The sequence below is a fragment of the Lithobates pipiens genome, unplaced genomic scaffold (assembly GCF_037356315.1).
Source record: "Lithobates pipiens isolate NorthernLeopardFrog02 unplaced genomic scaffold, aLitPip1_a1.2 Scaffold_10, whole genome shotgun sequence".
Taxonomy (NCBI): Eukaryota; Metazoa; Chordata; class Amphibia; order Anura; family Ranidae; genus Lithobates; species Lithobates pipiens.
The window spans coordinates 76,354,467-76,370,864 of NW_027507686.1; the positions used below are offsets into that span (position 1 = coordinate 76,354,467).

Below are 16,398 nucleotides of genomic sequence, written 5' to 3' on the forward strand. Positions count from 1 at the left end.
AGTTTTTTTGCTGGAATTAGCCCTGCTGCAAAGCATTGCATCAAAAACTGTACTTAAACGCCCCTGTTAAACAGGGGCAGAAAAATTGGGCCTTAGGCTGAGGTGAATATCGCGGTGTATACTGCGGTCAGGGCACGCAGACAATAACCAGAAAACAGCAGAGATAAAGGGGTATATACAGATGTATACTGTGCTGTGCTGGAAGCACACACAACTTCCAATAACTCCTGCAGATGGCAATTGGGCTCAAATAGAGAACAGTTATGTAGGTGGATTATAGCGGTATGTACTGGGTACAGAGCACGCACTATCTCCTAACACTACTGACTGCCAGCTCTATTATTAAAGATAGATCACTAGCTATATAGGTGAGGTGAATATAGTGGTGTATACTGCGGTCAGGGCACAGACAATAACCACTACACAAGAGCAAGATAGGAAATCAGCCAAAAACGATCGGCGTGTAACTGTGTTGAAGGTACACAGAACACCCACTGCTTCAGATGCCAACACACTACACGAGGCTGCCTCAAAGGCGGCCTTATATAGTGTGGGGCGTGCACTACACAGCCTGAGCTATGATTGGCCACAGGCATCCTGCCTGTGGCCAATCATGGCTCTCCTCGCTGCTGGCGCTGCGATTGGCCAAGCATGCGGGGTCACAGTGCATGCTTGGCCAATCATGAGCCAGCAATGCACTTCGCCATCGCAGTGCATTGTGGGCCGTGCGCGCCACACGAATTTTGACGCGAACGGACCAAGAGTTCGGATTTCGCCGAACGGACGAACAGCCAATGTTCGAGTCGAACGTACGTTCGACTCGAACACGAAGCTCATCCCTAGTGAGGAGTACAAAGACAAGCGAGTCTTGCCTAGTGTCAAGTAGGGTGGTGGGAGTGTCATGGTCTGGGGCTGCATGAGTGCTGTCGGCACTGGGGAGCTACAGTTCATTGAGGGAACCATGAATGCCAACATGTACTGTGACATACTGAAGCAGAGCATGATCCCCTCCCTTAGGAGACTGGGCCGCAGGGCAGTACAACCCCAAACACACCTCTAAGACGACCAATGCCTTGCTAAAGAAGCCAAGTGTAAAGGTGATGGACTTGCCATGCATGTCTTCAGACCTAAACCCTATTGAGCATCTGTGGGGAATCTTTTAAATGGAAGGTGGAGGAGCACAGGGTTTCTAACATCCACCAGCTCCACAATGTTGTCATGGAGGAGTGGAACAGGACTCCAGTGGCAACCTGTGAAGCTCTGGTGAACTCCATGCCCAAGAGGGTTAAGGCAGTGAAAAAATAGACACGTTGGGCACAATTTGAACATTTTCACTTAGGGGCGTACTCACTTTTGTTGCCAGCGGTTTAGACATTAAATGGCTGTGTTGCGTTATTTTGAGGGGACAGCAAATTTACATTATTGTACAAGCTGTACACTCACTACTTTACATTGTAGCAAAGTGTCATTTCTTCAGTGTTGTCGCATTTAAAGATCTAATAATATTTACAAAAATGTGAGGGGTGTACTCACTTTTGAGAGACACTGTATATTACTGTAGATCAAAATATAATCATTATATTACAGGGGAGCTGCTATATTTTGCATTGAACTCACATTTTCAGTTGCGTCCTAGAATGCTTCTACTGACTTATCAAAAATGAGTGTAAAACTGTATATATAAAAAAAAAAAAATAAGTTAGAAAACCTTGTGTGATTGCTATGGTTTTGAAGGACTGGATTGTCGGTTAAAGGAGAAGCTGGCCCAGATATTGAGTGATGATCCTATCATGCATGCACCTCTGCTTCTTTGATGTCTTCAGGCAGCCTTAAGGTGATTGATATTTTTTATAGAAAAAACTGACTTTACAAACATATTATACTTACCTACTCTGTGAAGCAGTTTTGCACAGGGCAGCCCAGATCCTCCTCTTCTCGGGTCCCTCTTCAACTCTCCTGGCCCCTTCCTACTGTCGAGTGCTCCCACAGTAAGCAGCTTGCTATGGGGGCACCTGAGCTGAATCACAGCTCCCCCTGTCCATTCAGACATGGAGCCTCAGTTTGGCCCCACCCCCTCTCTCCGGCTGACTTTGACAGCAGTTAGAGCCAATGGCACCACTGCTGTCTCAGCCAATTAGGAGGGAGAGTCCTGGATGGCACTCGTGGACGTCGCTGGATAGAGATGGGGCTCAAGTATTAAGGGGTGCTGGGGAGGCTATTGCACACATAAGGCATTTTATCCTAATGCATAGAGTGCATTAGGATAAAAAAAACCTTCTGCCTTTGAAACCACTTTAATATGTAGAGTGGATGTAAATCACATTTAAAACAGTATTAAACCCAAATTAAGCATGTATTATATAGAAGCTTACCAGTTCTTGGATGTGATGGCTGCATTTGTTTCCTTTTTAGGCTCTCTATCATCATCTGACCAGGAAGTCTGTTTTGAGAAAAAAAAAAAAAAGAAAATAATTTTTAAAAAGCTTTCTTGCAGTTACAGGGATGACACAGCTCATTTAACACTGTCAGGAGTACATAAAACGATCAGCTTTTATGTAAAACCTTTATCCCCAAAAGGATAAAAGCGAAAAAAAAAAACAAAAAAAAAAACAAAAAAAAAAAAAAACACAACTGCAGGCTATACCGGCTTATAAAGTATTGGGCCCCTTTCACACATGGACCGTTCAGATCCGCCTGTCCGTTTTTTCAGGCGGATCTGAACGGTCGCTCCATACAGCTCTATGGAGCGTTGGATGTCAGCTGTGACATGTCCACCCCGATCCGCAAGTAGGATGGATGTCCTACTTTCCATCAGTCTGGAGGATCAGATAAAAATGTACAGGTGGTCCATAATCATCCAATCTCCCCTAAGAGCTGGTTCATACAGGGGCGATTCAGATCCGACTTCAGGTCGCCCCTAGTCGTCTCAGGTCGGACAACATGTAAAAATCAATGTAAGTGAATGAGAGCAGTCTTAATGCACACTACTGAAGTCGCTCCGACTTCAGAAAAGGTTCCTGTACTACTTCAAGCTGACTTGTAGGTGACTGGTACCCGTTGATTTCAATGGAGGTCGTCTACAAGTTGGATCTCCGTCTATACGGAGGCGACTCTCACGGAATTATCAGCTCTGAAGGGGGAAATCCACGCCAAATTTATGAAAAAAAAATTTGCCGTGGGTTCCCCCTCCGAGGGCATACCAGGCCCTTAGGTCTGGTATGGATTCTAAGGGGAACCCTCTACGCTGAAAAAAATGGCGTGGGGGTCCCCCCCAGATCCATACCAGACCCTTATCCGAGCACGCTACCCGGCCGGACAGGAAAGGGGGTGGGGACGAGCGAGCACCCCCCCTCCTGAGCCGTACCAGGCCGCCTGCCCTCAACATGGGGGGTGCCTTGGGGAAGGGGGGCCCGCGCTGCCCCCCCCACCCCAAAGCACCTTGTCCCCATGTTGAGGAGGACAAGGGCCTCTTCCCAACAACCCTGGCCGTTGGTTGTCGGGGTCTGTGGGCGGGGGGGCTTATCGGAATCCGGAAGCCCCCTTTAATAAGGGGGCCCCCGGATACCGGCCCCCTACCCTATGTGAATGAGTGAATGAGCCCATTATGATGTCACAGTCCCAGCATCCTCTTGCCACTGTGAGCCGAGGCAGCGACAAGGCAACATCTGAAGAGAAGAACAGAAGACGGCGACAGAAGACCGGGCCACTGCCTGTAAAAGAGCTAGAAGAAGGCGCGGTGGCAAGAAGAACCGAAGAGGGGGACAAGACCCCCGAAGTCGGAAGAAGAGGGCGGCGGCGATGAAGAAAGCCGGGCTCCTCCGCTAGCAAAAGAGCTAGCAGAAGATAGCGGAAGAGTCCGGCGAGAAGACCCCCGAAGACGGAAGACCCCCGGAGCTGTGCAATAAACTACTTTAACCCTTGTGTGTTGTGTTTTTTTTTTTTTTTACAGGTGAATGGGTAGGGGTACATTGTACCCCATACGCATTCACATAGGGTGAGGGGCCGATAAGCCCCCCGTCCGCAGACCCCGACAACCAACGGCCAGGGTTGTCGGGAAGAGGCCCTTGTCCTCATCAACATGGGGTCAAGGTGCTTTGGGGTGGGGGGGGGCTGCGCGGGCCCCCCTTCCCCAAGGCACCCCCCCATGTTGAGGGCATGCGGCCTGGTACGGCTCAGGAGGGGGGGTGCTCGCTCGTCCCCACCCCCTTTCCTGGCCGGCCGGGTAGCGTGCTCGGATAAGGGTCTGGTATGGATCTGGGGGGCCCCTCCCACGCCATTTTTTCGGCGTAGGGGGTTCCCCTTAGAATCCATACCAGACCTAAGGGCCTGGTATGCTCTCGGAGGGGGAACCCACGCCAATTTTTTCTCATAAATTTGGCGTGGAGTTCCCCCTTCAGAGCTCATTCTCTGATTGACCACGGCAAAAGTCGCTTGGCCTGGGGCGACTTAAAGTCATGTTGCAAGTTGCACCAGGTCGTGTCTAAGTCGTGTTCAAGTCGTCTCCAAGTTGCCTCACAAAGTCGTCCTGGAAGTCGTGTCGCCCCTGTGTGAACCGGCTCTTAGGGGAGAGCGGACTGAAGGGCCTGTCTCTGCACAGAGTGCGGAGATAGGCTTGTCATCCGCCAGCTAAGCAGGGATCAATGGAATGACCCCCCCGAGCAAGCGGAGTAGTTTAAAACAGACAGCCCCATGTGAAAAGAGCCTTACCTAGAGTTCAGCTTCACTTTGTGTATTTAAATCTGCTAGTCCTACACCAATACAGCATGTGAGATCACCAGGTGCAAAACAGAGAAAAGGCTAAAAAATATATAAAATGAATACATTCACTACAGCTAAGGCTGCAATATATACAATGTTTGTTTTGGGTTTAATACCGTTTTAAGAAGGGAAATGGTGAAAGTGGGGGACTGCCTATGTTGCTCATTGTTTCTCAACCTTTACAGTTTTTCACATTTCATTTTAGGAAATTAAGATTACTAAAATGCTGTAGTCAGAAATATGTATGCCTGAACTAATTTTTACTGACTCAAAAAAATAAATAAATAAAAAAAATTCTCTCAAAAATAAGAATGCAGTATAATAATAATTTAACAGTGTATATGAATCACAACTAGCTTAAAAAAAGAAAAGCTCAATCTCTTTTTCTAACAAGAACAATGATGTCATTCCAATCCAGCAGCCCATACAAAGCAGTGTTTGTTTGTTTTTGTAAAGCACAGCTGTGGGCTATCAAGGCGCATTTGTGGTGCAGACAAAGGAGAAGATGAAGGAGAAGATGAAGGAGAAGATGAAGGAGAAGATGAAGGAGAAGATGAAGGAGAAGATGAAGGAGAAAGAAGCAGCAATAAAGCATGCATGAGACGGGCCCCCAAAAAAGTCCAAGTAGGGTTGTTTTGCACTTTTATTTAGCAGGGCTGAAAAAAACCTTTCCATGCAGGAGGGCTTTGTACAGCAAGTTTGTAGCATAAAACAGCCAGCCACTAACTACACTTGGGTTGACCATACATTATACAATTTTCTTTTAGAATTACCAATACCATATGGAGGTCTTGCACTACAATGAGGGGGGGAGTATTTGATCCCCTGTAGACTTTGTACGTTTGCCCACTGATAAAGAAACAAACAATCTATGAAGGGTGGAGCTCCGCTTTAAATACTATGTTTCTAAGGGGTCTTAACATGGACCTGGATTATTTTTTTTTTTTTTAATACGATCTGTTATTCTACGTTTGCCACCTAGTTTGTTTTCATTTTTTTCCTTTAGATATTACTTATTTGGAATGATCAGTTAACGGTCACAGTCTTCCTTGTGAATGGTTTCCAATCATGCTAAAATGGACCAACACGGTGTTTGTTTATTCAGGTGATACTGGTTTGCAGTTTCTGCTAATCACCAGACTTTGTTCAGTGTTTCTTAGACATGGCATATTCAAGGAAGGGTCTTCACACATCAAAAACAAAATGTACACATTTTTGATACAAGTGGGATATTTATTAAACAAATTTTATTTCTTCTTCTATATATTGGCATTTGGGTATACTTCGTTGTTTGCTTTCACCGTGCCCATCAGCTTTCTGGTGGGTACAGTCTTTTTTTTTTTCAAATTTCCATCTATTAAATTCTCTGCCCTTGTTTTACCTTTGTATAGTAAAACTTTTTTTCTGCCAGTAAATACCCTATAAAGTCCAGTAACAGTACAGTGAGCAAGCTTGTCACCCTAGGTTACTGGCAGGATCTAGTTAATGGTGGTCTCTATTTTGGCATAAGAAATGGGTTATACTTTCACAAACAGTTAAATAATGATTGTAATGTATGAATTTTCATAAAATATAGTCATTTATGTCATAAGAAGATTTAAAAACGAACAAAGCCCCCGATCACACTTGAGCGACACTAATGCATTGTTTTTTTGGGGCTTTTTTTCCTCTCTCTCTAGAGCAGTTTTCCGCATCTTGCATTCTCAATCAGATGGCTACAAGGGCTTGACACTGAGGGACCTGCATTTTCTCTAGCTCATCTAACGGAGTGCATAGTTGCTGTAGTTGGCATGCCTGATGCTTACTGTTTGATAGTGTCCACTTCCAGCCTAAAAGCCTCCTTAATCTGTGCTGCCCAGGTATTCAGATCAGCTTTAGTAGGGAGGGCTCTTCTGGATTGAAGCCCCAGAGTTGAAATGACTGGAACAGAGTCTATATACAGAGGCTCAGCTGGCGCCACTTGATACAGGTGGCCTTGCAGAGGCAGTTGTGGGGGAGACAGATTGCTGCCCAGAACGGTCCAATGCAGCAGGGCTTTTTGGTGTAGACACTTCCTGCTTCTTAGTGGTGGTCTTAGTCTGGGCCATGCTCAGAGAGCCGGTATTTGGTACAGCGGGAACGACAGGTAATAGGAGTGGCCAATGGGGCAAGATATCTCCGCAAATCCTGCTGGGATGGATCACTGGCAGTTTTCTTTGACCTTCGCTGCACAGACATGGATTACCACCCCTGGATGATTCACTGAATGCTGGCAGGGCTACTCAGTCAGCAAGGAGCTCAGAGCCCAGCTTGCCTGTGTCCACTTGGCTCCATAGCCAGCACCTGATGGTGCTTTTTTTCGAGTGTTTGGAGCAGCACCATTTGAAGAGGCCACCTTTTGCTCAAAAACGTGCTAAAGCAGTTCATGTACCAAATTTTGGACATGAGCCAAGCACCTTTTGCATCACGCCTCTTTCGCACAGAAGAGGTCATTGCACAACACGTGACTACTACCCATGTTTGGGGTGCCATTAAAAAATAAAGAGTTTTAGCACATTTGCAAAAATGCTCAGGTTTCCGCTACGGTCAAGTGTGAACAGAACCTAAAACTTTTCACAAAAAGTGCTAATGTTCCTAATAAGCAGACAGATGCCTGTCAGGGTTAGTATTTGGGTCATGGTCAGTATATTTTGGGCAGGATTTTAATTTTTAAAATTTTTATTTTTTAACACTTCAGCCCCGGAAGGATTTTCCCCCTTAAATCACTTCCCGCCCAAGGTACGTCCTATGACGTCCTTGACTTTGTGCTGGTATATCTGACGGATGCCTGCAGCTACAGGCATCTTTCCGATAGTCTTTTTCAGCTGGTGATTCTATACACCACAAGAATGATCATCGTGGCTGTTCCGCCGCATGATCATTCTTCTTACGGGCGGTGAGAGGCGACGTCCCTCCCCCTGATGCTTCTTTCACCATAGAGGTTTCCGGCCGACCAGATGGGCGCCAGTCTATGATCGTTTGGAGGCCGGGGCGCGATTTTATGACGTCATGCTCAACCTCTGCATTCAAACAAATAGCGCCACCTCGGCTCGGAAGCCGAGATCATTTATTTTAGTCTTTTACATTCCTTGTAATAGTGATAAAAGTGATCAAAATTTTTTTTATCCTTTACTTTTTTTTTGGACAATTTTAAAGTAAAGTAAAGTGCCCCTGTCCCTGTGTGCTCGCACACAGAAGCAAAATGCATACACAAGTCCCACCCACATATGAAAACGTTAGAGCGAGAGCAATAATTCAAGCCCTAGACCTCCTCTAACTCAAAACAGAAAATAAATAAATAATTTTGCATGTAGGAGAGAAAATAGAGTACTGTCCGTGATACTTTATTTAATTTGCACTAACATACAATTTTTCAGGACAAGCTTTTGGGGTATGTTAGTGCAAGAAAAAAAATAAAATAAATAGGACTTTTGTACTCACCGTAAAATCCTTTTCTCTGTAAGTCACCGACCGGCACAGCTCCTCTCTGTAACTAAATAGGTTTAGCCTGCCACTAGGAGAAACCTAGGCAAAATGGTCAGTACCGCCCCGGGGGGTGGACCCTGTGCCAACAACCCTCCCTCCCTGCTGCCCCAGCAGCTTCAGTACGTCAACAAGCAGTACAGCGTAGAGAAAAGGAGGGGTGGGTGCTGTGTTGGTCGGTGAATTACAGCGAAAAGGATTTGACGAGTACAAAAATCCTATTTTCTCTTATATTCACCGACCGACACAGCTCCTCTCTAACTAAATGGGACGTCCCCAAGCAGTGCCAAACGAGGGGTGGGAAAAACAGCATAAAAACTTCATCCACCATGCCCAGTGGGAACTAGTGAAACTAAACCGACAAAAAAACAGCAGTGTGTGGAAAAACCACCAGCATAAAACCGGGTATCCTCAACTGGAGCGATCCAAGACCGCAACATTGCGGAAGTAATGCAACCGTGCATTAACAAAACAGTACTGCGTTATCGAAAAACCAGGAAAAAAAATCTCAATTGCATATATAGAATTGCAACTACACGGCCACCTGCAAAACTTTGTGGCCAAAACAGGCATCAGCCGATGCACTGACGTCTACCTTGTAGAACTTGGTAAATGTATGGACAGACGACCAGGTCGCTGTCTTACACACACCTGAGCGACAGACATTCTGATTGCTCTTGTAGAGTGGGCAGTGACTGGAAAGGGGGGCACCTGCCCCTTCAAGGCGTAGGCTTGGATTACAATCTGTCTGATCCACCTGGAAATGGTGGTCGACGAGACCGCCATACCCTTCTTTGGACCAGCCACCGAAACCAACAGTGAGTCTGACTTCCAAAAGGGAGCCGTGGCAGATAAGTACACCTTCAGAGCCCTAACCACATCGAGAGCGTGAAGGGCCACCTCCTTGGGGTGCTTCGGGTTAGGACACAACAATGGTAATACAATGTCCTCATTGATATGAAACGCCGAAACCACCTTCGGTAGAAAGGACCACCTTATCCCTGTGGATGACCAGATAAGGCAACTTGCATGACAAGGCCACCAATTCCAAAACCCTCCTGGCCGATGTGATGGCCACTAGAAAGACCACTTTCTGGGAAAGAGTCAACAGAGGAATCTCCCTGATGTTTTCAAACAGCAGCTTTTGAAGCGCCAACACCGGGTTCAAATCCCACGGGGGTAACGGCGGGCGCACCGGAGGGACTACATGTCGTATCCCCTGAACGAAGGTACTCACTAGTGAGACGCCAGGGGTCGCTGGAAAAAAAAAAAAAAAAAAAAAAAAGACAGCCAAGGCTGAAATTTGCCCATTAATGGTGCTTAACACCAACTTCTGGTCTACTCCTTGCTGAAGAAACATCAGGCTCACAGATATAGACAAAGGAGCGCGGATGCCATCCTTTTCATGGAAATGTAGGCCTTCCAGGTACGATGGTATATCTTCCATGAAGATTTACGCGCCCTCAACATAGTTGGAATCACCGAGTCCGCCAGACCCTGGTTCCTCAGCACCTGGCTCTCAATAGCCATGCTGTTAAAGCCAGCAATAGTAAAGCAGGGTGAAAGATTGGACCTTGAGATAGGAGGTCCTCTTGCAGCGGCAGTCGCCAGGGAGAGTCTGCCACCAGACACACCAGGTCTGCGTACCAGGGCCGCTGAGGCCAATCTGGGGCAACCAGGATTACTGGAATCCCCTCGGCTTCCACTGTGCGAAGCAGACGTGGCAACAGTTTTAGAGGAGGAAAGGCGTAGATCAGCTGGTACTGATCCCACGGAGCCACCAGCGCGTCAGCCCACGGATCCCTTGTCCTGGACACGAATCTGGGCACCTTCTGATTGAGACGGGAGGCCAATAGATCCACATCTGGCGTGCCCCACTTCAGGTACAGCAGCCTGAATATCTCCAGATGCAATGCCCATTCTCCTGGGTCCTGCATCTGTCGACTCAGATAGTCCGCCTTCCAATTTTCCACCCCCGGGATGTAAATGGCCGACAGGGTCGGTACGTGTCGCTCTGCCCACCGAAGTATGTGAGCGACCTCCCGAGCAGCGGCTGAGCTCCTTGTTCCCCCTTGGCAATTTATGTACGCCACAGCCGTGGCGTTGTCCGACTGTACCCTAATCGGACGTCCTTGAAGACTCAACGACCATGTGTGGAGGCACAGCCTGATCGCTCTCAATTCGAGCAGGATCGATCGGCAACTTGGATTCTTCCGTCGACCAGAGTCCCTGAGCCGACTGAATCCCCATCACTCCACCCCCCCACCCCTCCCCCCGCCGGCGTCTGTTGTGATCACTGTCCATTGGAGAGGTAGGAACGACTTTCCTGACCGAATCACCGGGGATCTCAGCCACCATAGCAGGGAGTCCGACGGACTGGCTCACCTGGATTGAGCGATCGAGGGACAACGGAGATTTGTCCTATTTCGACAAAATCTTTCTGCAAGACCCTGGTGTGGAACTGGGCATACGGCACGGCCTCGAAGGCGGCCACCATGAGTCCCAGCATGCAAAAGCGAAGTGATGACCGCTCGCGATTCCACAGTAGTTTTATCGCGGCTCTGAGGTCTGCACCTTGTCTGTCGGGAGAAAGACTCTCGCTTACTTGGAGTCCAGCAACAAGCCTAGGTACTCCAGACGCTGGGTCGGTACAACCACCGACTTCTTTAGGTTCAACAGCCACCCAAATTCTTGCAAAGTCTGCATGGAGATCGCAACACCCTCCTCCAACTCTGAGGTGAAAGATGCTCTCAGGAGGAGATAGTCTAGATATCCCATGATCGCGATTCCGCGTTGTCGCAGCAACGCCAAAACTGGAGCCAATATCTTGGTAAAGGCTGGGGGGGGGGGGGGGGTCTGATGCCAGGCCAAATGGTAGAGCCACAAACTGATAGTGGGTGTCCCCAACTGCAAAGCGCAGAAACTTTTGATGTTGCAGACATATGGGTATGTGCAGGTACGCATCCTGGATGTCCAAGGATGCCAGGGAGTCCCCTTGATGGAGTGCAGCGACTACTGAACGAACTGAATTCCATCCTGAACCTCTGCACTTTTACGAAGTGATTTAGGTCTTTTAAGTCCAAGATTGGACGTACCCCTTCCTTCTTGGGAACCACAAACAGATTTGAGTAGAATCCCTGGAAGCGTTCGATTCCGAAACTGGTACAACCACCCCTCGACTCAGCAAGTCCCTTACCGCCCCCAACAGGGCCTCCCGGCGAACCGGGGACACGGGTATGCTGGAGGGGAAGTATCTGTTTGGCGGCCAAGAGAGAAACTATCTTGTAGCCTGTGGAAATCAGACCGCAGACCCATTGGTCAGATAAGCAGTGTCTCGGGTGGGGGGGGCAAACCGTCATGCGGTAGCACCTTTTGTCGCAGGCTTGCTAGGCTTCCGATGCCAGGGACGCTTTTGTTCGTCCGTGGCTGTCCTGCCGCTTGTGAGCAGAAAAAGAGGGCCCTTGCCTACGGCGTGGCTCCTTAGACTTCCTGGCTTGCGGGAGTAGGGTACTCTTACACCGGTGGCATTTTTTTTTATAATGTCATCCAACGAGGCTCCAAAGAGCCGGTGGTCGGGAAGGGAAGATCCGTCAGGGCTTTCTTAGATGCCTGGTCAGCAAAGCAGCATTTTAGCTAAATCAGGCACCTCAGCACCAAAGCTGACACTGAAGCCCTGGATAACAGAGTATAAGAGTATACAGGGCCGCATCACAGACGTACTTAAGGGCTTGCACTAGTTGGTCTGCTAGTTCCACGCAGACAGGGGAGGCCTGTTGTGCTCTCCCAATTCGCAGTGCAAAAGTTTTGCCCACGGGGGGGGGGGGCTAGGGAAGATAGGGACGTGGGAGAGAAGAGAAGGAGGTGAGTTGGCCCCCGAATCGACCTCCCAGGGAATACCCAGCTGCTCACCCCACCGAAGCAGGGAGAGCCGTACTTACCATTCCTGAAGAGCTGGGAGACCTATCTTGCGCAAAAGCATAAGTCCTGCATCAAAAAAAGTAAAAAAAATAAAAAATAAAAACAAATGGACCGAAGGGCCCGCAGGGTTCCTAGGTCATTCTTCACTAGGCAAAATAAAAACTGAAGCTGCTGGGGCAGTAGGGAGGGTTTTTAGCACAGGGTCCACCCCCTGGGCGGTACTGACAATTCTGTGTATTGCGCTACAATTCTGCCTAGTTTCTCCTAGTGGCAGGCTAATAAACCCATTTAGTTACAGAGAGGAGCTGTGTCGGTCGGGGACTATAAGAGAAAGCATCATGGACAGTACTCAATTTTCTCTGTCACAATTGCACCAATACGGCTACAATCACATGTAGGAGAGAAATGTCAGCATTGGCCTGGATGGCAAGTGGTTAATGACTAGGCCAACTCACAATTGCTGTCGTGTGACATTTTTCCCCACACAAATTTTGGTATTTTTTCCCCCACAAATAGAGCTTTCCTTTGGTGGTATTTAACCACTTAACAACTGCCCATTGCCTATTAACGGCTTCAGGGCGGTTGTTTAACTCTGAGAGGCCGTTAATTAACGGCCTCCCAGAATTCTGCTCTCGTGCACCCCTGGGGCACGCACACGAGATCATCCGTGACCGCCGGGTCCGGTGGACCCGGTGCATCACGGATCACGGCCGTTTACCACGTGATCGCTCCGTCAAATGACAGAGTGATCACTTGTAAACAAACCGGCGTCATGTTATGACGCCGGTTCTTCCCTCCCCCTCTCTGTACCGATCGGTACAGCGGAGGGGAAAGAGATCGGTGTTAGCAGCGCTGTGGGCTGCATCTGCAGTGCCCACATTGCTGCTCACCGAATTTAACCCCTCAATTCCCTGCCAATACTCTGCAATACTCTGCAGTACCCCGCCATTACTCTGCAGTACCCCCCAATACCCCGCCATAAATTGCCATACCCAGCAATACCCAGCCATAGACACCCCCCCACCCCTCACCGCCCTCCGGTGCTTCTACCAACTCGCCAGTACGATCAAAGCCAGAATCTTTTTTTTTTATTTTTTATTTCAGGCTTCCCAGCCTAGAGGTGAGATGTGGGATCATATTGACCCCCAGATTTCACTGTAAAGAGGACCAGTCATCCCATATTTCTATTACAAGGGATGTTTACATTCCTTGTAATAGGAATAAAAGTGATCAAAAATTTATTTTTGGGGAAAAAAAAAATGTCAAACCAAAATAAATAAATTAAAAAAAAAACATTTTTTTTAAAGCGCCCCTGTCCCCATGTGCTCGCATGCAGAAGCAAACGTATACGTAAGCCCCGCCCACATATGAAAACGGTGTTCAAACCACACATGTGAGGTATCGCCGCGAACGTTAGAGCAAGAGCAATAATAGCCCTAGACCTTCTCTGCAACTCAAAACATGTAACCAGTAAAAAAAAAAAAAAAAAAATGTAAAGCGTCGCCTATGGGGATTTTTTAAGTAGCGACGTTTGGCGCCATTCCACGGGCATGTGCAATTTTGAAGAGTGACATGTTCGATATCCATTTACTCAGCATAACTTCATCTTTCACTTTATGCAAAAATTGGGCTAACTTTACTGTTTTTTTTTTTTTTAAGCACAAAACAGTTTTTTCCCCCAAAAAAAACGCGTTCGAAAAATTGCTGCGCAAATACCGTGTGAGATAAAAGTTTGCAACGACCACCATTGTATTCTCCAGGATCTTTGCTTAAAAAAAAAAAAAAAAAAAATATATATATATATATATATAATAATGTTTTGGGGTTCTCTGTAATTTTCTAGCAAATAAAATGATGATTTTTACATGTAGGAGAGAAATGTCAGAATTGTCCTGGGTGCTCCAGAACGCCTGATGGCGCTCCCTGCATTTTGGGCCTCTGTATGTGGCCACACTGTGTAAAAGTCTCACACATGTGGTATCGCCATACTCAGGAGTAATAGCAGAATGTGTTTTGGGGTGTAATTTGTGGTATGCATATGCTGCGTGTGAGAAATAACCTGATAATATGACAATTTTGTGGGGGGAAAAAAAAAAAGGAAAAAAAAAATCTTGATTTTGCAAAGAATTGTGGGAAAAAATGACAACTTCAAAAAAAACTCATCATGCCTCTTACTAAATACATTGGAATGTCTTCTTTCCAAAAAGGGGTCATTAGGGGGGTATTTGTACTTTTCTGGCATGTTAGGGTCTCAAGAATTGAAATAGGCCGTCAGTCCTTCAGGTGTGATCAATTTTCAGATATTGGCACCATAGCTTGTGGACTCTATAACTTTCACAAAGACCAAATAATATCCACCAATTTGTACTTATTTTTACCAAAGATATGTAGTAGTATAAATTTTGGTTAAAATTTATGAAGAAAAAATTACTAATCTGCTAAATTTTATAACAGAAACTAAGAAAAATTCATTTTTTCTGTCTTTTTTCTTATAGCACAAAAAATAAAAAACTGAGAGGTGATTAAATACCACCAAAAGAAAGCTCTATTTGTGTGAAAAAAAGGACAAAAATTTCATATAGGTCCAGTGTTGCATGACTGAGTAATTGTCATTCAAAATGTGAGAGCACCAAAAGCTGAAAATTGGTCTGGTTATTAAGGGTGTTTAACCACTTATTGTATTAACCACGTATTGCCATTGTACGTCATCACAATGGCACAAGCACGTACATCTGATACAGATGTACGTGCCTGCCTTCCAGCGGGTGGGGGGTCCGATCGGACCCCCTCCCGCTGGATACGGCGGTCCGGTTCGCTGCAGAAGCGATCCGTGATGAGGGGGGATGGCCGTTGGTTTCTGGCCACCCCCTCTGGATCGCTCCTGGCCAATGACGAACTTCCTCCCACTGTGTATTGTTTACACAGGAAGGAGGAAGTGATGTCATTCTCCTCGGGGCCGTCTTTTTGACCGGACTACGAGGAGAAGACTAAAAGTAAGTGTGCACCAACACTACACTGACATGTAGGTACACAGGCACACAAACTCCCCCCCCCCCCCGATCCCTCCCCTCCCCCCCAGTCACAGTGTCACTGATTGCATTGATCATTTCTTTACTGATCAATGCATTCAGTGTCAGTTGTAACAGTTAAAACTGTCAGGGCAGTTAGTGTTAGGTCCAGGGTAGCCCCCTATCACCCCCCAATAAAGATTTAACCCCCTGATTGCCCCTAGAGTTAACCCTTTCACCCCCTTTTGCCAGTGTCACTAAGCGATCGTTTTTCTGATCGCTGCATTAGTGTCACTAGTGTCGTTAGGTAGCTAGTTATTTTTTTAGGTTCACCGCCAGGTTTTTATAGCGTTAGGTACCCCCATATACTACCCAATAAATGGTTTTAACCCCCTGATTGCCCCTAGAGTTAACCCTTTCACCCCCTTTTGCCAGCGTCACTAAGCGATCGTTTTTCTGATCGCTGCATTAGTGTCACTAGTGTCGTTAGGTAGCTAGTTATTTTTTTAGGTTCACCGCCAGGTTTTTATAGCGTTAGGTACCCCCATATACTACCCAATAAATGGTTTTAACCCCCTGATTGCCCCTAGTTAAACCTTTCACCAGCGATCACAGTATAAGTGTCACTGGTGACGCTGGTTAGCCAGTTAGTTATTTAGGTTCCCCATCAGGTTTTTATATAGCGCCAGGGACCCCCATATACTACCTAATAAAAATTTGAACCCCCCGATTGCCCCTAGTTAACCCTTTCACCACTGATAACCGTATAAAAGTGTTACGGGTGACTCTGGTTAGTTTGCTTTTTATAGCATCAGGGCACCCACCATTTATTACCCAATAAAGTTTAACCCCCTGATCACCCGGCGGGTGATATCAATTAGGTTTTAGGGTCAGGGTCTGCGTCGCCCCAGGCAGCGCTAGGTTAGTGCCAGTACCGCTAACACCCACACGCAAAGCATAAACCTCCCGTAGTGGTATAGAATCTGAACAGATCAATATCTGATCTGATCAATACTAGCGTCCCCAGCAGTTCAGGGTTCCAAAAAAACGCATTGTTAGCGGGATCAGCCCAGATACCTGCTAGCACCTGCGTTTTGCCCCTCTGCCCAGCCCACCCAAGTGCAGTATCGATCGATCACTGTCACTTACAAAACACTAAACACATAACTGCAGCGATCGCAGAGTCAGGCCTGATCCCTGCGATCGCTAACAG

At 47.0% G+C, this 16,398-nt stretch overlaps 1 protein-coding gene across 3 annotated transcripts in view; it reads right to left on the reverse strand.

Moving 5' to 3' along the window:
* CUNH11orf24 (chromosome unknown C11orf24 homolog) overlaps nucleotides 1-16,398 on the reverse strand; it is an 83,630-nt gene that overhangs the window by 26,035 nt on the left and 41,197 nt on the right. For all 3 annotated transcript variants that reach the window (XM_077455914.1, XM_077455921.1, XM_077455918.1), the window contains one exon: nucleotides 2,373-2,440. The gene's annotated coding sequence lies outside the window, so the exon portion shown is untranslated. The remainder of the gene's footprint in view (nucleotides 1-2,372; nucleotides 2,441-16,398) is intronic.